The 23,128-nt window shown below is 35.2% G+C and overlaps 2 long non-coding RNA genes across 2 annotated transcripts; both read left to right on the top strand.

Annotated features, from left to right (window-relative positions):
* The first annotated feature begins 1,703 nt into the window (after positions 1–1,703).
* On the top strand, positions 1,704–18,561 carry LOC307172115. The gene is made up of 3 exons (XR_013823656.1): positions 1,704–1,881; positions 18,141–18,334; positions 18,441–18,561. It is a non-coding gene; the product is annotated as an uncharacterized lncRNA (long non-coding RNA).
* LOC307172109 lies at positions 18,556–20,449 on the top strand. Its single transcript, XR_013823654.1, has 4 exons — positions 18,556–18,575; positions 19,010–19,149; positions 20,010–20,116; positions 20,346–20,449. It is a non-coding gene; the product is annotated as an uncharacterized lncRNA (long non-coding RNA).
* The last annotated feature ends 2,679 nt before the right edge of the window (positions 20,450–23,128 follow it).

Genomic DNA, 23,128 nt, shown 5'->3' with positions numbered 1-23,128 from the left:
AGAACTTCCGATAACATAGTGAGTTTTTAGGGAGCGAATGTTTCAGTGCACTGTAAGGATTTTGTGATAAAGACGGCCACTGACTACTGAGATAGAGACCTGAGTGATATGCACCCAGAGTTATGCACCTTGATTAGCTTGTTCAGGTGTGCTGGACTAGGTTGGAGTAAAGCTCTGCATGTAAGTGGACCTTGAGAGACAATGTTGAGATCTCCTGCAATATGTTCTGAACTTACAACACTGGGACACCTGAACACTGGAACACTGAGACCAAAGTCCTGCAGAGTTTCTGGTGATCCTGGATCAGCTGCTCAGGTCTGCTTAATTGGGTTTGGAGATAAACTCTGTGATCAGAACTAGATGGCAAACAATACTGTAAAGGGGAGAAGACAAACAATATTATTTTGTTGTAAATAATTTGTTCTCTGTTCATCTGCTTACCTGTACAAAGTATGCATCATGAATAAGCGGTAGGCTTAATTTGATAATTTAATAACACTGTTTTACTACATTAATACTAACTACAAACCTGATAAAAATGACTGGGCAGTGGAGGAAAGCCTTAGTTTGCCCTCCAGGTGGGCGTAATGGTGCGACGTGACGTCACATGCTAACTATGAATTAACCATACAGTGCATACTTATATATAAATAAATTAGCTTATTCCCATTCATCCATTGACCAATTGTCAGCAAAACCTTTACAAAAATATCTCATCTACACATAAGTGATTAAAAGCCCAAACTTACAGCTCAAGTCTAGTCAACCTAACGTTACCTCTAACGTTAGCTAGCTAAAGATGCTAACGGACTTTTTCGAAGACACTAAACAGGGCTCGAAATTAACTTTTTTACTTGGTAGCACTGGTGCTCCCAACTTCAAAAAGTTAGGAGCACCACCAAAAATTAAGGAGCACCACAACTACAAATTATATATTAACAGATTTTATTTCATCCTGTGGCCAAGATTTGAAATTTGGTCTTCTGGCTCTATATCATCTCACCCCGATGATATTGGCACATGATTTGTCATTTGACATAAATTTAGTGAAGGCAAGCTCTTCTTTGGCGATGGTGTATGCGGTGTTATATTCATAGACAGTATGGTTATATTTGACGTATCCTGCCGATTAAAAGCCTTAATAATCGAACCTGATGAACCTGATTTGTTTGCCACACACCTGTCCCTGCATTTTTTGCTTGGCACTTGGCACTCTATTGCTATTAATATGCTGTATTAATCTTTGTTAATCTTAGTTGATAAAAATACAGCTGTTCATTGTTCATTAATGTTACTTCACAGTGCATAACTATGTTAACAAATAATTTAAAAAAAATCAATAATGTAGGCTATTAGTAGCCCAAATGTTGAAATTAACATTAACAATGGTTAACAAATTAACAAAGTGCAGTTTATTAATAGTACACTCTAAAAAATGCTGGGTTATTTAATCTACCCAACCGCTGGGTTATGAAATTCTTTACCCATTATGGGTTATTTATATGGAAGTTGGGTATTTTTTTTTAAAATGCTGGGTTATTTAATCTACCCAATCGCTGGGTTATGAAATTCTTTACCCATTATGGGTTATTTATATGGAAGTTGGGTATTTTTTTTAAAATGCTGGGTTATTTAATCTACCCAACCGCTGGGTTATGAAATTCTTTACCCATTATGGGTTATTTATATGGAAGTTGGGTTATTTTGTGCAACTCATATGTTGAGTCAAAATCCATCAACCCAACATTATATCGTTTGACCCAGCACGTGGGTTGTTTGTGCTTCGAACGTCATCATATCGTCACCAGAGTCCACACACCGAGCGCTCGTCACAGCAGAGAACCTGACTGATCATCCAGCGAGGCAAACAAATAATAAAAGGTATGTGTACACTACATGTCTAATTCACATTGTCTGTGTTGCGTTACCTATTAAATTACTATATATTGTCGATGTCGAGGCTAGTTGGTTGGTTTGGCTAACAACGTAGCTAACGTTAGCCATTTAGCCGTTATCAGCACGGATAGCCTGCTTATTTGGTCTGAATTACATTTTTGTAAGGTATTATACATTAAGCAAAAGTTTATTTTTATTTATGCGGAGATGTGGGACTTGAAAGTAAATCATTACAGGATTAGTGTAAGAATATAGTCTTTTGTGGTGAGAAACCGGGACAATTTTGAAAACTGAAAGGAGGACTCTGTGCGCGCCTGCGCCCCCTCACATCTTCTGACGATTTGGTGCGACGTGACGCGGTGTCTCCTGTTTCATCAATTTGTCCTGTTATTTTGCAGGTACTATTGTTACAACAACTTGATAATATGCACTGTAATGTGAATGTATATGTTCATACCGCAGATATTTCGGGTAACGTTAATGACGTTCGGGGTTGTGAATATGTTGAATATAGGTCTATGCAGACTGTCCGCCATTTTGTGAACGCTGTAACACACGAGGTTATTGTGAAATGCGTTTAATTCGATTCAAGACTCCAGTTACAAGGTTATAGTGTTCATTATGAGTTTACTTTTATTTGTGTTTGGTTTAAGTTATACATATAAAGATCGGATGCACTTATTTTGCAGAACTGTCTCTCTAACGTTACTTGGCCTGGTGCGGTAAAGTAGGTTTTATGTTGGACATTCGTTAGACATTCGCCAAGCAAATTAAGGGACTGTCTCAAAACTGCACACACACACATACACACACACACATAAATAAGCATACCAATGTGCGAAACCACGCAAAGCATACTAATAAAATGTAAAGATGTGAATTAAGTGGACAACCTATTTTTTTTCAAATAGGCTCAGATAGTTTTAAGCTGTGCATGGGATATTCACTATGAATGGGTACATGGTTATTACATTGTACTCCCAAAATTTCATTTTATCTTATAGAAACAGGTGATATCACACCACCTGGAATTTGTTCACCAACCCTTGGAGCACACCATACACGACTTGGATTTGGAAAATGTCATTTAGTAATTTTTTAATGAATTTTGGAAATACGCAAATCTATATAACTTCCTGGTCATGTGACCTGATGATGTCACACCACATGTAATGTATTCACCAACCCTTGGAGCACACCATACACGACTTGGATTTGGAAAATGTCATTTCGTCTATTTTTTATGAATTTTTGAAATACGCAAATCTATATAACTTCCTGGTCATGTGACCTGATGATGTCACACATAGACTGTAAAAAAAGATGGACGACGCCCCTTCGCTCTCTTCCATTGATGAGAACTGAAGCCGCCAGAGTCCCGATATGGCACTGACATATTGGAACTTGAGTCTGCGCAGTAGCGATCTCGGGACCAGACCTGCGCAGTAGTGAGCAGGAAGTAAAGCCGCGAAATCAACGCTCCGCCCTCACTCTCGTCGGGAGAGTGCATTCTGCACACTTTTTTAAAAATTGATTGCAGTACGACAAGAGGCTTGTTAAAATAAAGTAAATACAATCTCCTCAGAACTCCGAAGATCCCGAAAAAAATGTCCATTGGTGCTTCAGTGACTACTTCGCTCAGAGAACCTGTCAATCACAGCTGTCAATCATGACGTTACACCACCGCATCACGTAACTAACTAAAAACCAACTTATGTTTGAAACAGACACTTGAACTTACATCAGCGTGATAAAAACGACAGCAAATGAAAGAAACCACTTTTGGAAAAAAGATATTTGAAGTGTAATTTAATTGTTTAGTTGGTCTCACGTCCCGTTGAATAACACGGGGAGGCGGGGCTTATGACCTATACTAGGACCAGTCACCGGGGGGCGATCGAGACGTTTTGGCTTCACTTTTCAGGGCTTGTGCGGCACGCTTGATGTCACACCACCTGGGATTTATTCACCAACCCTTGGAGCACACCATACACGACTTGGATTTGGAAAATGTCATTTCGTAAATTTTTAATGAATTTTTGAAATACGCAAATCTATATAACTTCCTGGTCATGTGATCTGATGATGTCACACCACATGTAATGTATTCACCAACCGTTGGAGCACACCATACACGACTTGGATTTGGAAAATGTCATTTCGTCAATTTTTTATGAATTTTTGAAATACGCAAATCTATATAACTTCCTGGTCATGTGACCTGATGATGTCACACCACATGTAATGTATTCACCAACCCTTGGAGCACACCATACACGACTTGGATTTGGAAAATGTCATTTCGTCAATTTTTTATGAATTTTTGAAATACGCAAATCTATATAACTTCCTGGTCATGTGACCTGATGATGTCACACCACATGTAATGTATTCACCAACCCTTGGAGCACACCATACACGACTTGGATTTGGAAAATATCATTTTGTCTATTTTTAATGAATTTTTGAAATACGCAAATCTATATAACTTCCTGGTCATGTGACCTGATGATGTCACACCACATGTAATGTATTCACCAACCCTTGGAGCACACCATACACGACTTGGATTTGGAAAATATAATTTTGTCTATTTTTAATGATTTTTTTAAATACACAGATCTATATAACTTCCTGGTCATGTGACCTGATGATGTCACACCACATGTAATGTATTCACCAACCCTTGGAGCACACCATACACGACTTGGATTTGGAAAATATAATTTTGTCTATTTTTAATGAATTTTTGAAATACGCAAATCTATATAACTTCCTGGTCATGTGACCTGATGATGTCACACCACATGTAATGTATTCACCAACCCTTGGAGCACACCATACATGACTTGGATTTGGAAAATGTCATTTCGTCAATTTTTTATGAATTTTTGAAATACGCAAATCTATATAACTTCCTGGTCATGTGACCTGATGATGTCACACAACCTGGGATTTATTCACCAACCCTTGGAGCACACCATACACGACTTGGATTTGGAAAATGTCATTTCGTCTATTTTTAATGATTTTTTTAAATACACAGATCTATATAACTTCCTGGTCATATGACCTGATGATGTCACACCACATGTAATGTATTCACCAACCCTTGGGGCACACCATACACGACTTGGATTTGGAAAATATAATTTTGTCTATTTTTAATGAATTTTTGAAATACGCAAATCTATATAACTTCCTGGTCATGTGACCTGATGATGTCACACCACATGTAATGTATTCACCAACCCTTGGAGCACACCATACACGACTTGGATTTGGAAAATATAATTTTGTCTATTTTTAATGAATTTTTGAAATACGCAAATCTATATAACTTCCTGGTCATGTGACCTGATGATGTCACACCACATGTAATGTATTCACCAACCCTTGGAGCACACCATACACGACTTGGATTTGGAAAATGTCATTTCGTCAATTTTTAATGATTTTTTTAAATACACAGATCTATATAACTTCCTGGTCATGTGACCTGATGATGTCACACCACATGTAATGTATTCACCAACCCTTGGAGCACACCATACATGACTTGGATTTGGAAAATGTCATTTCGTCAATTTTTAATGATTTTTTTAAATACACAGATCTATATAACTTCCTGGTCATGTGACCTGATGATGTCACACCACATGTAATGTATTCACCAACCCTTGGAGCACACCATACACGACTTGGATTTGGAAAATGTAATTTCGTCTATTTTTAATGAATTTTTGAAATACGCAAATCTAAATAACTTCCTGGTCATGTGACCTGATGATGTCACACCACATGTAATGTATTCATCAACCGTTGGAGCACACCATACACGACTTGGATTTGGAAAATGTAATTTCGTCAATTTTTAATGAATTTTTGAAATACGCAAATCTATATAACTTCCTGGTCATGTGACCTGATGATGTCACACCACATGTAATGTATTCACCAACCCTTGGAGCACACCATACACGACTTGGATTTGGAAAATATAATTTTGTCTATTTTTAATGAATTTTTGAAATACGCAAATCTATATAACTTCCTGGTCATGTGACCTGATGATGTCACACCACATGTAATGTATTCACCAACCCTTGGAGCACACCATACACGACTTGGATTTGGAAAATGTCATTTCGTCAATTTTTAATGATTTTTTTAAATACACAGATCTATATAACTTCCTGGTCATGTGACCTGATGATGTCACACCACATGTAATGTATTCACCAACCCTTGGAGCACACCATACATGACTTGGATTTGGAAAATGTCATTTCGTCAATTTTTAATGATTTTTTTAAATACACAGATCTATATAACTTCCTGGTCATGTGACCTGATGATGTCACACCACATGTAATGTATTCACCAACCCTTGGAGCACACCATACACGACTTGGATTTGGAAAATGTAATTTCGTCTATTTTTAATGAATTTTTGAAATACGCAAATCTAAATAACTTCCTGGTCATGTGACCTGATGATGTCACACCACATGTAATGTATTCATCAACCGTTGGAGCACACCATACACGACTTGGATTTGGAAAATGTAATTTCGTCAATTTTTAATGAATTTTTGAAATACGCAAATCTATATAACTTCCTGGTCATGTGACCTGATGATGTCACACCACCTGAGATTTATTCACCAACCCTTGGAGCACACCATACACGACTTGGATTTGGAAAATGTCATTTCGTCTATTTGTAATGAATTTTTGAAATCTGCAAATCTATATAACTTCCTGGACATGTGACCTGATGATGTCACACCACATGAAATGTATTCACCAACCCTTGGAGCACACCATACACGACTTGGATTTGGAAAATGTAATTTCGTCAATTTTTTATGAATTTTGGAAATACACAAATCTATATAACTTCCTGGTCATGTGACCTGATGATGTCACACCACCTGGGATTTATTCACCAACCCTTGGAGCACACCATACACGACTTGGATTTGGAAAATGTAATTTCGTCTATTTTTAATGAATTTTTTAAATACACAGATCTATATAACTTCCTGGTCATGTGACCTGATGATGTCACACCACATGTAATGTATTCATCAACCGTTGGAGCACACCATACACGACTTCGATTTGGAAAATGTCATTTCGTCAATTTTTTATGAATTTTTGAAATTCGCAAATCTATATAACTTCCTGGTCATGTGACCTGATGATGTCACACCACCTGGGATTTATTCACCAACCCTTGGAGCACACCATACACGACTTGGATTTGGAAAATGTCATTTCGTCTATTTGTAATGAATTTTTGAAATACACAGATCTATATAACTTCCTGGTCATGTGACCTGATGATGTCACACCACCTGGGATTTATTCACCAACCCTTGGAGCACACCATACACGACTTGGATTTGGAAAATGTCATTTCGTCTATTTGTAATGAATTTTTGAAATCTGCAAATCTATATAACTTCCTGGACATGTGACCTGATGATGTCACACCACATGTAATGTATTCATCAACCGTTGGAGCACACCATACACGACTTGGATTTGGAAAATGTAATTTCGTCAATTTTTTATGAATTTTGGAAATACACAAATCTATATAACTTCCTGGTCATGTGACCTGATGATGTCACACCACCTGGGATTTATTCACCAACCCTTGGAGCACACCATACACGACTTGGATTTGGAAAATGTAATTTCGTCTATTTTTAATGAATTTTTTAAATACACAGATCTATATAACTTCCTGGTCATGTGACCTGATGATGTCACACCACATGTAATGTATTCATCAACCGTTGGAGCACACCATACACGACTTCGATTTGGAAAATGTCATTTCGTCAATTTTTTATGAATTTTTGAAATTCGCAAATCTATATAACTTCCTGGTCATGTGACCTGATGATGTCACACCACCTGGGATTTATTCACCAACCCTTGGAGCACACCATACACGACTTGGATTTGGAAAATGTCATTTCGTCAATTTTTTATGAATTTTTGAAATTCGCAAATCTATATAACTTCCTGGTAATGTGACCTGATGATGTCACACCACATGTAATGTATTCACCAACCCTTGGAACATTTTTACAGGTTTTCTAAAGTTTTCTATTTTTTTATTTTTCTAATTGATATTAAAAGAGGAATTTGACAAAGCTGTGAAATTAGATTGATTTCACAAGTAATGACCATTCACATTAAGAAATACATGTTTTGTCATATTTTCATAGAGGAAAAAGAAATTAAGTGCATACAGTTGGCTCATGAAATCCCTTTATTGAAGAAAACATACAGAAGTTAAACAATCAAAAGTTTTATTTAATTTTCGTCTGTTTCTTTAAATATTAACAAATGTGAACTTATGGTATTGGGATTTTGTAATATCACCATTATGTAGGCTAGTATAACAGTGAAAAAAGTAGTTGCATGTCTTATAACTATAAAACCAAATGCTATATTTCAAAAGGCACCAGAGTTTTTACTAAAATGCTATTTTTATGTTAATAACATACCAATTACACTTATACACTCATAAATAGGTTTTACTTTGTACAATAATAATTTCTTCCTCCACAAAGGATTAATGCACAATTTGGAATAGTAAATAAATCAAGGTTAGAAACAAAAACTTTTTTTAATGACAATTGGTTTGGGAAAACATTGAAGTTTTAGATCATGACTTTGCTCTCTTGCAGATTCAATGTGACAGGTGTTGTAGGTTGTTTCACATTTTATGTGTAGGCCTAGTAACAGCTACCGTGCAGTAGTTCTGAAACGGAATGGTTCTGTGTGTTGTGCAGGACGCAGTAAAAAGGGAACAAACAACAGGTAAACAGTTAGCCTATATGGTAAATATGTGACATGGCCCATCATCATTTTGAGTTGCTCCTTTGACCAAGACACAATTTTTCCATTAAATCTCTGTTTTTTTGTGAAATTTAATTTTAGGCTTATTAGATTGTTTGTTTTTGTTTTTGTTTTTTTCTGACACAATTTTTAAATTGCTTGCTGTCATTAACACTTTTTGTTCTTATATACACTACTGGTCAAAAGTTTTAGATCGGTTAGATTTTTTTTATGTTTTTAAAAGAAGTCTCTTCTGCTCACCAAGGCTGCATTTATTTGATAAAAAACAAGAAAAAAAAAACATTATGACAATTTAAAATGACTGTTTTCTATTTTAATATATTTTTTAAAATGTAATGTATTCCTGTGATCAAAGCTGAATTTTCAGCATCATTACTCCAGTCTTCAGTGTCACATGATCCTTCAGAAATCATTCTAATATGATGATTTTATGCTCAAAAAACATTCATTATTATTTTCAATGTTGAAAACAGTTGTGTAAATTTTTTTTCCCAAAATTCTTTGATGAATAGAAAGTTCAAAAGAACAGCATTTATTTAAAATAGAATATTTTCTAACATTATAAATGTCTTTACTGTAACTTTTGATCAGTTTAACTCATCCTTGATGAATAAAAGTATTGATTTATTTAATTTCTTTCCCCCAAATATAAAAGTAAAATTCTTACTGACCCCAAACTTTTGAAGGGTAGTGTTTAATGTTACAAAAGCTTTCCATTTCAGATAAATGCTGTTCTTTTGAACTTTCTATTCATCATAGCATCATGAAATAAAAATGTAAAAAACTGTTTTCAACATTGATAATAATCATAAATGTTTCTTGAGCATCAGATCATCATATTAGAGTGATTTCTGAAGGATCATGTGACACTAAAGACTGGAGTAATGATGCTGAAAATTCAGCTTTGATCACAGGAATAAATTACACTTAACTATATATTCACATAGAAAATGGCTGTCTTAAATTGTAATAATATTTCACAATATGACTGTTTTTGTTTGTATTTTTAATCAAATAAATGCAGCCTTGGTGAGCAGAAGATACTTCTTTTAAAAACATAAAAAATCTTACCGATCTAAAACTTTTGACCAGTAGTGTATATATGTATATATATATGTGTATATATATATATGTGTATATATATATATATATATATATATATATATATACACTCACCTAAAGGATTATTAGAAACACCTGTTCAATTTCTCATTAATGCAATTATCTAATCAACCAATCACATGGCAGTTGCTTCAATGCATTTAGGGGTGTGGTCCTGGTCAAGACAATCTCCTGAACTCAGAACTGAATGTCAGAATGGGAAAGAAAGGTGATTTAAGCAATTTTGAGCGTGGCATTGTTGTTGGTGCCAGACGGGCCGGTCTGAGTATTTTACAATCTGCTCAGTTACTGGGATTTTCACGCACAACCATTTCTAGGGTTTACAAAGAATGGTGTGAAAAGGGAAAAACATCCAGTATGCGGCAGTCCTGTGGGCGAAAATGCCTTGTTGATGCTAGAGATCAGAGGAGAATGGGCCGACTGATTCAAGCTGATAGAAGAGCAACTTTGACTAAAATAACCACTCGTTACAACCGAGGTATGCAGCAAAGCATTTGTGAAGCCACAACACGCACAACCTTGAGGCGGATGGGCTACAACAGCAGAAGACCCCACCGGGTACCACTCATCTCCACTACAAATAGGAAAAAGAGGCTACAATTTGCACGAGCTCACCAATTGGACAGTTGAAGACTGGAAAAATGTTGCCTGGTCTGATGAGTCTCGATTTCTGTTGAGACATTCAGATGGTAGAGTCAGAATTTGGCGTAAACAGAATGAGAACATGGATCCATCATGCCTTGTTACCACTGTGCAGGCTGGTGGTGGTGGTTTAATGGTGTGGGGGATGTTTTCTTGGCACACATTAGGCCCCTTAGTGCCAATTGGGCATCGTTTAAATGCCACGGCCTACCTGAGCATTGTTTCTGACCATGTCCATCCCTTTATGACCACCATGTACCCATCCTCTGATGGCTACTTCCAGCAGGATAATGCACCATGTCACAAAGCTCGAATCATTTCAAATTGGTTTCTTGAACATGACAATGAGTTCACTGTACTAAAATGGCCCCCACAGACACCAGATCTCAACCCAATAGAGCATCTTTGGGATGTGGTGGAACGGGAGCTTCGTGCCCTGGATGTGCATCCCACAAATCTCCATCAACTGCAAGATGCTATCCTATCAATATGGGCCAACATTTCTAAAGAATGCTTTCAGCACCTTGTTGAATCAATGCCACATAGAATTAAGGCAGTTCTGAAGGCGAAAGGGGGTCAAACACAGTATTAGTATGGTGTTCCTAATAATCCTTTAGGTGAGTATATATATATATATATATATATATAATTTTTTTTTATCAAAACAAAAAATCAAACATTTTTAGTCATTACTTTAGAGAAAGAGAATGAAGCATTATAAATAAACATTGTGATATCAAAATGATAGATCACGTCACGTCTTATATGAATAGAGATGTCCTTCTATTTATATATTAATTTATTTTATTTCTTTGTTTGATGTATCAAAGACTTTTTTTCTCTTTTTTAGAAAACATCAAAACAATGTATAGTGGCAATGGATTTTTTTATTTTTTTTAAACATTAAATACATAATTACACAGCAAAAAGTCCAGTGTTAAATTAACTCTCCTGGGAGTTTATATGGCTCCAGAGTCAGTGTTAAAATATGAGTGTTAAATTAACACTCAAGAGTGTTCAACTTAATGAGCTCATTAAGTGATTAATTGAGTGATGATTGAGCATTATTGAAGACACCTGATGATAACAAGCAGAATCACCAAAGGAGAAAATCTAATTTTTTAAGACACCGTTATGGAGATCAGTGTTTGCTTTAGTTGGGCTCTTGACCCTTAAACTGTAAACATTAGATTATCTTTGGCTTCATCTTATAACTGCCAGATGAACAAAGAGAAAGTTGATCAGGTTTTGTTGGTTATGTTTTGACATTATCATAATTTCACCTGAATCACTGATCTCATTTAGAGTCTAATCTCTGACCTAAATGTATATTGTTGATTACAGCATCACTGTGATTCTACAGCATAAGATCTTTTTTTCTACCTAGTTTTAAGGATTTCTTAAAAGCTGTTCTGATAAAACAAAATCTTTCTTTTAGGCACACACAGACATCAAGAATCAGTGTATTGATCTCAACTATGGTGACAAACAGAATATTCATTTAGTAAAAGGAAATTAGTAAGACAATTCAGATCATAATTTATTCATACCGCAATGCATGATGGGAGCCATGAATGAGTTTTGATTGGTGGCACCCAGAATGCACTGCAACATGCTTTATTATTGTCACCATTGTTGAGATTCACAAGCTGATTATTGATGTCAGTGTGTCTAAATAAAGTAATTTTCTACATATTTCTTTATCAGAACAATTTTTAAGAAATATTTTGGATTATATTGATGATGAAAATCATTTGCTGTAGAATCACAGGCTGCTGTAATCAACAAGGTAAATCTGACTCTCTAAATGAGATTTGATATTTAGGTCAAATTATGATTATCAAATCATAACCAACACCACCTGATCACCTTTTCTCTTTGTTCATCTGAGAGTTATAATTCAGATACAACAGCCAAACAAAATTTGAAGTTAATGCTTTATGGGTCAAGAGCCCAACTAAAACAAACACTCATCACCATAACGGTGTCTTAAAAAAATTGATTTTCTCCTTTGGTGATTCTGCTTGCTAACATCAGGTGTCTTCAATATTGGTCAATTATCACTCAATGAATCACTTAATGAGCTCATTACATTTAACACTCTTGAGTGTTAATTTAACACTCATATTTTAACACTGACTCTGGAGCCATATAAACTCCCAGGAGAGTTCATTTAACACTGGACTTTTTGCTGTGTATACTAAACAGTTGCATGGTTCGTATTGATTTATAGTTTTACTTTTATAAATAGTTTCCAAATATATGTAAATGTCCATTTTAAATTGTTTAAAAGTATTTTTATTTTTCAATCCACTTTGGTTATAGGACTAGTAATAAGCCATAATAGTTATGAAATCACATATAAATATTTATCTATATCAATTGTAAAACATTTAAATATCACTTTCTTCAAAACAATATCAGCTTCAATATGAGTGGCTCATGGGCATAAAATATACAATTGTCTTCCACATCAACTTTAAAGCACAAGTGTCTAATGAGTGTAGGCCTACTACTCAGTGTTATTTATCTTATATGAAAACTCATTAACTTTGTTCGTTATAGGATATCTATGAGGTGTCATCTATAATTTACTCCAATCTAAAACATGTTTCTTGAACAGAAAGTTCAATGTATTTGTAACATCAAGAATATATTTTGTTTAGACAATGGAGCATAGGCAATTATTACATCCGTAACTTAAATTTTTTTTTATTATTCAGCCTAAATTGGGAAGTTCTCCAAGTGTCTCTAATCCAATAAGCCTCAAAAGTTCTCTGGGAATTGCATACAATTAAATATTAGCTAAATATTTGTAAGTTCTATAAAACTAAAGATACCATCATCTTTAATCAATTTCCACAACCAAAATTCCCAAACCAATTGTCATTAAAAAAAGTTTTTGTTTCTAACCTTGATTTATTTACTATTCCAAATTGTGCATTAATCATTTGTGGAGGAAGAAATTATTATTGTACAAAGTAAAACCTATTTATAAGTGTATAAGTGTAATTGGTATGTTATTAACATAAAAATAGCATTTTAGTAAAAACTCTGGTGCCTTTTGAAATATAGCATTTGGTTTTACAGCATGCAACTACTTTTTTCACTGTTATACTACATAACGGTGATATTACAAAATCCCAAGACCATAAGTTCACATTTGTTAATATTTAAAGAAACAGACGAAAATTAAATAAAACTTTTGATTGTTTAACTTCTGTATGTTTTCTTCAATAAAGGGATGTCATGAGCCAACTGTATGCACTTAATTTCTTTTTCCTCTATGAAAATATGACAAAACATGTATTTCTTAATGTGAATGGTCATTACTTGTGAAATCAATCTAATTTCACAGCTTTGTCAAATTCCTCTTTTAATATCAATTAGAAAAATAAAAAAATAGAAAACTTTAGAAAACCTGTAAAAATGTTCCAAGGGTTGGTGAATAAATCCCAGGTGGTGTGACATCATCAGGTCACATGACCAGGAAGCTATATAGATTTGAATATTTAAAAAATTCATTAAAAATAGACAAAATTATATTTTCTAAATCCAAGTCGTGTATGGTGTGCTCCAAGGGTTGGTGAATAAATCACAGGTGGTGTGACATCATCAGGTCACATGACCAGGAAGTTATATAGATTTGCGTATTTCAAAAATTCATTAAAAATAGACAAAATTATATTTTCCAAATCCAAGTCGTGTATGGTGTGCTCCAAGGGTTGGTGAATACATTACATGTGGTGTGACATCATCAGGTCACATGACCAGGAAGTTATATAGATTTGCGTATTTCAAAAATTCATTAAAAATAGACAAAATTATATTTTCCAAATCCAAGTCGTGTATGGTGTGCTCCAAGGGTTTGTGAATAAATCCCAGGTGGTGTGACATCATCAGGTCACATGACCAGGAAGTTATATAGATTTGTGTATTTCAAAAATTCATTAAAAATAGACAAAATTATATTTTCCAAATCCAAGTCGTGTATGGTGTGCTCCAAGGGTTGGTGAATACATTACATGTGGTGTGACATCATCAGGTCACATGACCAGGAAGTTATATAGATTTGCGTATTTCAAAAATTCATTAAAAATAGACAAAATTATATTTTCCAAATCCAAGTCGTGTATGGTGTGCTCCAAGGGTTGGTGAATACATTACATGTGGTGTGACATCATCAGGTCACATGACCAGGAAGTTATATAGATTTGCGTATTTCAAAAATTCATTACAAATAGACGAAATGACATTTTCTAAATCCAAGTCGTGTATGGTGTGCTCCAAGGGTTGGTGAATACATTACATGTGGTGTGACATCATCAGGTCACATGACCAGGAAGTTATATAGATTTGCGTATTTCAAAAATTCATTAAAAATAGACAAAATTATATTTTCCAAATCCAAGTCGTGTATGGTGTGCTCCAAGGGTTGGTGAATACATTCCATGTGGTGTGACATCATCAGGTCACATGACCAGGAAGTTATATAGATTTGCGTATTTCAAAAATTCATTAAAAATAGACAAAATTATATTTTCTAAATCCAAGTCGTGTATGGTGTGCTCCAAGGGTTGGTGAATACATTACATGTGGTGTGACATCATCAGGTCACATGACCAGGAAGTTATATAGATTTGCGTATTTCAAAAATTCATTAAAAATAGACAAAATTATATTTTCCAAATCCAAGTCGTGTATGGTGTGCTCCAAGGGTTGGTGAATACATTCCAAGTGGTGTGACATCATCAGGTCACATGACCAGGAAGTTATATAGATTTGCGTATTTCAAAAATTCATTAAAAATAGACAAAATTATATTTTCTAAATCCAAGTCGTGTATGGTGTGCTCCAAGGGTTGGTGAATACATTACATGTGGTGTGACATCATCAGGTCACATGACCAGGAAGTTATATAGATTTGCGTATTTCAAAAATTCATTAAAAATAGACAAAATTATATTTTCCAAATCCAAGTCGTGTATGGTGTGCTCCAAGGGTTGGTGAATGCATTACATGTGGTGTGACATCATCAGGTCACATGACCAGGAAGTTATATAGATTTGCGTATTTCAAAAATTCATTAAAAATAGACAAAATTATATTTTCCAAATCCAAGTCATGTATGGTGTGCTCCAAGGGTTGGTGAATAAATCCCAGGTGGTGTGACATCATCAGGTCACATGACCAGGAAGTTATATAGATTTGCGTATTTCAAAAATTCATTAAAAATGGATAAAAATTATATTTTCCAAATCCAAGTCTTGTATGGTGTGCTCCAAGGGTTGGTGAATACATTCCAAGTGGTGTGACATCATCAGGTCTCATGACCAGGAAGTTATATAGATTTGCGTATTTCAAAAATTCATTAAAAATAGATAAAAATTATATTTTCCAAATCCAAGTCGTGTATGGTGTGCTCCAAGGGTTGGTGAATACATTACATGTGGTGTGACATCATCAGGTCACATGACCAGGAAGTTATATAGATTTGCCTATTTCAAAAATTCATTAAAAATAGACAAAATTATATTTTCCAAATCCAAGTCATGTATGGTGTGCTCCAAGGGTTGGTGAATACATTACATGTGGTGTGACATCATCAGGTCACATGACCAGGAAGTTATATAGATTTGCGTATTTCAAAAATTCATTAAAAATAGACAAAATTATATTTTCCAAATCCAAGTCGTGTATGGTGTGCTCCAAGGGTTGGTGAATACATTACATGTGGTGTGACATCATCAGGTCACATGACCAGGAAGTTATATAGATTTGCGTATTTCTAAAATTCATTAAAAATAGACAAAATTATATTTTCCTAATCCAAGTCTTGTATGGTGTGCTCCAAGGGTTGGTGAATACATTACAAGTGGTGTGACATCATCAGGTCACATGACCAGGAAGTTATATAGATTTGTGTATTTAAAAAATTCATTAAAAATAGACAAAATTATATTTTCCAAATCCAAGTCGTGTATGGTGTGCTCCAAGGGTTGGTGAATACATTACATGTGGTGTGACATCATCAGGTCACATGACCAGGAAGTTATATAGATTTGCGTATTTCTAAAATTCATTAAAAATAGACAAAATTATATTTTCCTAATCCAAGTCTTGTATGGTGTGCCCCAAGGGTTGGTGAATACATTACATGTGGTGTGACATCATCAGGTCACATGACCAGGAAGTTATATAGATTTGTATATTTCAAAAATTCATTACAAATAGACGAAATGACATTTTCTAAATCCAAGTCGTGTATGGTGTGCTCCAAGGGTTGGTGAATACATTACATGTGGTGTGACATCATCAGGTCACATGACCAGGAAGTTATATAGATTTGCGTATTTCAAAAATTCATTAAAAATAGACAAAATTATATTTTCCAAATCCAAGTCATGTATGGTGTGCTCCAAGGGTTGGTGAATACATTACATGTGGTGTGACATCATCAGGTCACATGACCAGGAAGTTATATAGATTTGCGTATTTCTAAAATTCATTAAAAATAGACAAAATTATATTTTCCAAATCCAAGTCGTGTATGGTGTGCTCCAAGGGTTGGTGAATACATTACATGTGGTGTGACATCATCAGGTCACATGACCAGGAAGTTATATAGATCTGTGTATTTCAAAAATTCATTAAAAATACACCAAATGACATTTTCCAAATCCAAGTCGTGTATGGTGTGCTCCAATGGTTGGTGAATACATTACATGTGGTGTGACATAATCATTTTTCACCAATCTAAGATGTGTATTATATGCTGCATGTGTGTATAAATACATTGTTGGTCATTTGAGGTATTTACATAAAACAACCACAAAGTTAAATAGCCTAGATGTATTTAATTTAAAACATTCAGTTTAATTACATATGTATAACAGATATATAAATCATATACAAGTTAAAAATTGGCTTAATCTATTTTTAATCCATTGACTAACATCAACTACATACGTAAAAGGATCAGGTTTTAGTGTTTTTGTGGAATAATGCACATACTTTACCAACATACTTTACCAACGATTTGGCACTTTTGAGACACTCCCTAACTTGAAGTGCCCAAGTGGGGATAGTTGTGAGGACTTTTTCACTTCCAATTCTCAAAACAATTACATCATCGAATAATATTAAAATTCACTTTTGACATTATGCTTTACAATGTGACCTAGACTAGATACAGCATCATCCACGACTATTAAGCCATTACATATCAATTAATGCTGCAGAAAAGATCGAATGTCTAACGAATGTCCAACATAAAACCTACTTTACCGCACCACTTGGGGGTGCTGCGCGGGGCCTGTAACATTAAGAAATATATAATATATTTCTGTGCCCTATGCAGTGAGCAGCCACAAATATTATTGTGCAGTAAAAACATAGACAATTTACATGTAACTTTATGCAATTTGTCATATGAATTGTAGAGAGGGAGGATTGTTATCTCTATATTTTGTATAACTTAAGTTGATGGCGCTCTTGCAAGGGCTCTCATACCAGGTAATTATTAAACAGAATAATTATTTGATGAAGCAAAACAATCATATTTCAGTGACTGACAACTTTGTTCTTTTTTACAGAATGTACCATATCAGACGAACGTGCGTCACAGCTTAAATAATGGTTGAGAAACAATTCTCAGCCCCTCAGCCAGATAGAGACCTAACGTTACATGCAGAACACGGCAGTCTACAGGGCCAAGTGGATTAGGGACTACAATTGGACCATCGATCAGATCCTCGAAGAGTTCCCTCGCCTGATGACCAAAGGCATGGTAGGTATAGGGAAATATGATCTTGAATATGAGGATGCATTGTTTAAAACGTTTTATTAGTGTGCTACATTGAATTAATTTTAAAAATGTGTTTTCCATTTTATAGATTGCACAGAACTTTCTTGTCCTGCATTGGGATGCTGCATCAAAGTTGTTTGAAACATGGCTACCCATCTATGCTGAGAAGATCCTGTACCTGGCAAGACAGAGCTGACATTGCACCTGGATGGATTAACACCAGGTAATATATTCGTAATATAATATATTAATATATTAGCATTCCTCTTTCCAACATTTTTAAAGTTTTTTGACCAAAAACTTTTCACATAATTTTGGCCAGAATAGTGACTTAGTGAATAGAGAATAGTGAGTGATATCATCATAGGAATAGTTAAATAAATCCGTCAGCCTCTTTATGCTAATTGGGTACAAAAAATGCCAAGTTTTCACAGCAGAGTCAACACAGCGGTACCGGTGTAACTAATAACATTAACCAGTCCCTCCAGAAAAACGCAGAGTTTTTTTGTGATTGTTGCAGGCAAAAATCCTTGATTATGTGGCACGTTTTCTTAAAAAATGCGATGGAATATGCAGGATATTTATGCGACGATATTGCGGGGATTGTGAAATCACAGGTATGCCATTCCACATTGTATTGACACCTATGTCTTACAGATGGTGTTGGGGAACTCGCCCTGAGGCAGCTGCCAGCCTTGCTTCCACCTACAACTTGGAGAGTTGGCCATGGCCGCGGTGCGAAAGTGGTTTGCCACACCATTCAGGAATGCAGCTTGGCCTTCATCGACCATAAGCCTGTAAGTCCTCAAGTACATCTAAAGGGGGAAACTTTATTCATTTTATCAACATATCTGAGCTCAAGACTGTGCACGCACACATGCATATCCAGGTATTTTTTTACTATACTTTTGGGGACAGGCATCAAATATAGCCTGACAGTATTCGGAAAATGGCTGTTCTATAAGCTTAAGTTGGTCACTATCAAAGCATCCTGGGCTTCTAGAACACCTCAGCAGTGCCACAGGCTGGTAACCTCTGTACCACACCGCACTGATGCAGTAATTTGTTCTAAAACAGGCACCAACAAAGTATTGAGTGCAGAAATTAACATAATTATCAGAAAGTTGACTGTTGTATTTTAACCAATTTGGATCTGACTCTGAGGTTGACTCTAAAGAAGTCTTCTAAATCTACAAAGCATTTGCGGCCCATCTATCTGACCACCTAACCCCGCTGCCCATTGGCCAGACAGGATAGTCAGATAGGTGGGCCACATTCGTTTTCTGAACATGTTTATTGTAATGATATATCATTAATCAATTTATGGCTTTTTAGGTCAATTGAGGTCTGAATCGTTTTTTTAAATTGTTTTCTGTAATGTGAGCTATATGCTCTAAGACTTAATCAAAAAATATTTTGTTATCTGCAATGAGATGTAGACTATTACAGTTCAACTTTTTGAATTATAAATGCACCGAATCTTTTCCAAATTGTAAAGTTAACTAGACTTTATCATAAAACAATTTCTCTAGTGAGGACCAGGAAAATGGTCCTCACAATGTCTATATTTTAATTATACTATAGTAGTCGGTAGACATTTGGTCCTTACTCACTTGCACTCTCTAACTCTCGCTCTCTTGTATTCTTTCTTTTTTAGCCTGGAATAAACATGGTGGAGTACCTTCATGAGGCCAAGGCATGCAAATCTCCACTGCACCAGTTCCACTATATTTTTTATATGAACTGCACCAGTTCCACTATATTGTTGCAATTAATTAATGTTAATAAAAAAAATTCAGAGATTACATTGTTGTTTTGTTTTTGTATTGTTTAAGTGTTTATTGCATAATATATGCATAAATCTAGCATGTATTCTGTTCTAAGTTTGTAGTTTAACAGTTTTATAGCTATGGGTAGTCTATTGCAATTTATTTTCATAAATTGTACTGTAATGTGTTAGAATTAATCTGGCATTTGGGTTAATTTTACCCAGAATTTGGGTACACTTTATAACAAGTATGTAGTTGAATCAACCCAGAATTGTAATTAATTTGACCCAGCATTTGGGTACACTATATAACTAATATGTAGTTAAATCAACCCATAATTGTAATTAAATTGACCCAACATTTGGGTACACTATTTAACCAAAGTATGTAGTTAAATCAACCCATAATTGTAATTAGTTTGACCCAGCATTTGGGTAGAATATTTAACTCATCTGTTGGGTTAAATATGACCAACCCATCTTGCTGGGTCAAATTAACTACTGCTGGGCTGGTGCAATAGTTAACCAGCGGCTGAGTTATAAAACAACCCAAGTTGAGTTATTTTTAACCCAGCATTTTTTACAGTGTACATGTTAACTGTGTTAACTAGAATTTAATAAGTGGAACATTATTGTAAAGTGTTACCGATTTGTTATACACCGATTCAGACGTCTCGTGAGTGTGTTGGACAGATCAGTTGTTTTAACCATTCATTAAAGTGAATCGGTTCAAATGAGTCATTAGTTCGCGAATCGGACGTGTCATTAGTGGACGTGTAGCATACGGCAAGCGTTGTGTGATTATCCCGGTAGTTTATTTTTTAGCACAATTCACACTCCACGGTAATTTAGGAGAAAAAAAAAATCTCCGAATGCTCCACGTGAAACTTCGGTCTTCCGCCCTTTTTCTATCGTGTCAAATGATTTTGATTAATATGCGCGAGGGAGAGAGAGCAAGACAGCGCTCGTGTTGTTTGAAGACGTGAGAGTGCGCGCGCGCGGCCGGGGCTTTCTGTCGTCAAGCGCAGCAGTCACTCACGCACCGATCAAATAAGGCTTTGGCGGCCGCCCAAAAAAATCAATGCAGGAAAAACCCCGGGATTGGTTATATAACGTTGGATAGAATGACGGTCCGGCCATCGCGTATCAGCGCACATAAGGTACACACTGTGAAGTAATTTGCAAACGTTTTTTAGAGAAATGAAAACAGGTCGCACCACAATCATTATTTGCACTCGCACAAATGCTCCCAAATATATTTTTAGGTCGCACAGATTAAATTTCAGGAGCATATGCGACCAAAATGGTCGCAATTTCGAGCCTTGCTAAACCATTTCTATATATTCAACGAAAGCGAGTGATTTACATGAAAGAAAGTCTCAGAAACATTTGTATGTACTATTTGTGTAATTTTATGTACTAAACTTACCTTAAAGTTGTTAAAACAACAGTGATAGACGGAGTTTCGCTGATTGTCGGTTGAGCTGCTGCCTCGTTTCCATGGTAACGTCCTCCGCTCCAGTTCAAATGCGGCTTGAATGTTCAGCGCGCGCGCCCATTAAAATACGTAAAAGTCACGCAGCATTTACATTTAGATTGATGGAATGAATTATTTGATAATCAGCTAAAATATCATGAAACCTGATATATTATTAAGTGGATAGTAGGCCTGTGGCCATCGCAAACTGTAAATTGAATGAAAATATCCCATACACAAAATAAATATATTTGAAATATATTTTCAGTATTTTGGAATATATGCAAATATTTGAAATTGGCCCAATAAATATATTTCACACTTAACATCATATATTTTTGTTATATTTCAGAATATATTTCAATGTATTTTTTTCTGTATGGGTCCCCAAAAGTGTCAAAATATATGTGGCATATATTCCAAATACATTGAAATATATTCTGAAATATAACAAAAATATATGATGTTAAGTGTGAAATATATTTATTGGGCCAATTTCAAATATTTGCATATATTCCAAAATATATACTGAAAATATATTTCAAATATATTTCTTTTGTGTATGGGATGAAAGCATTAAAAATGTAAAACAATGTTTCAAATCATATATAATAGGCTACATTATAACATATGTCTACCTTTAGAAATGGTAAACGAGGTAAACGAAAATAGCAAAAACTACATGATATAATTATGAACATATTTTCATAAAGTATGTCAATCATCATTAGAGCGTCACCCTCAGGCTGCATGAATGCAAGGACATTAACATTTTTCCAAAAGTTTATAGGCTATTAAATGAGAAGAGACGACAGAGTAAGCATTCACATATCACCTCTAAATCCTTTTGATACTTGATATTCAGGCTGCCTACAGCGGTCTCGTCTGTTAGGCTACTCGGTCAATGAAGAATCGCTTTAATGTTAAAATGTATTTTATACACAAACAGAACGTAGCCTACCATTGGAGATTTGGCATGGTTGTATTAATACTGTCGTGACGTTTCTTTTAAAACCTATTTCAACGTGCAGACTACGTTTTTTTAACACCTAAATAAAACGTCTCGCCAAAGTTGCATTTTGGTCTGGTTTTGTTTTCGTAGTAGACGAACGTGATATTTACGTTTTTTTGACTACCTAAAGAAAACATACCTGGTTGGTATTTTCACAACGTTTCTAAAACGTTTTATTTTGGTTACATTCTTTTTTTTATTTTAGGTGTGGTTTCTTAAAGGGGCATTTCACCCATTTGAACATTGTTTTTTATTTAAAGTGGGTCATATATGTAGTCGAAATGTAAAAGAAATTTTGAATTCGGTGCCTTTGTGACCGAGAAAAGACAAAAAATAACTTCAGGACGCATTTGTATGAAAGACAACAACTCCCACAATGCACCACATTGCACAGCTCCGCAAGCCACTCCCACTAATCCAGAAAGCGCATATCTGCCTATAGAGCTGGTAAGTCCCGCCCCTTCCGTAAAACCCCGCTGGACCTCAAAGTTGAAAAACCGTCAATGCAAGTGAATGGGA

Source organism: Squalius cephalus, assembly GCF_949319135.1.
Source record: "Squalius cephalus genome assembly, chromosome: 1".
In the NCBI taxonomy this organism is placed as follows: Eukaryota; Metazoa; Chordata; class Actinopteri; order Cypriniformes; family Leuciscidae; genus Squalius; species Squalius cephalus.
This window is presented reverse-complemented; position numbering and strand designations above follow the sequence as displayed.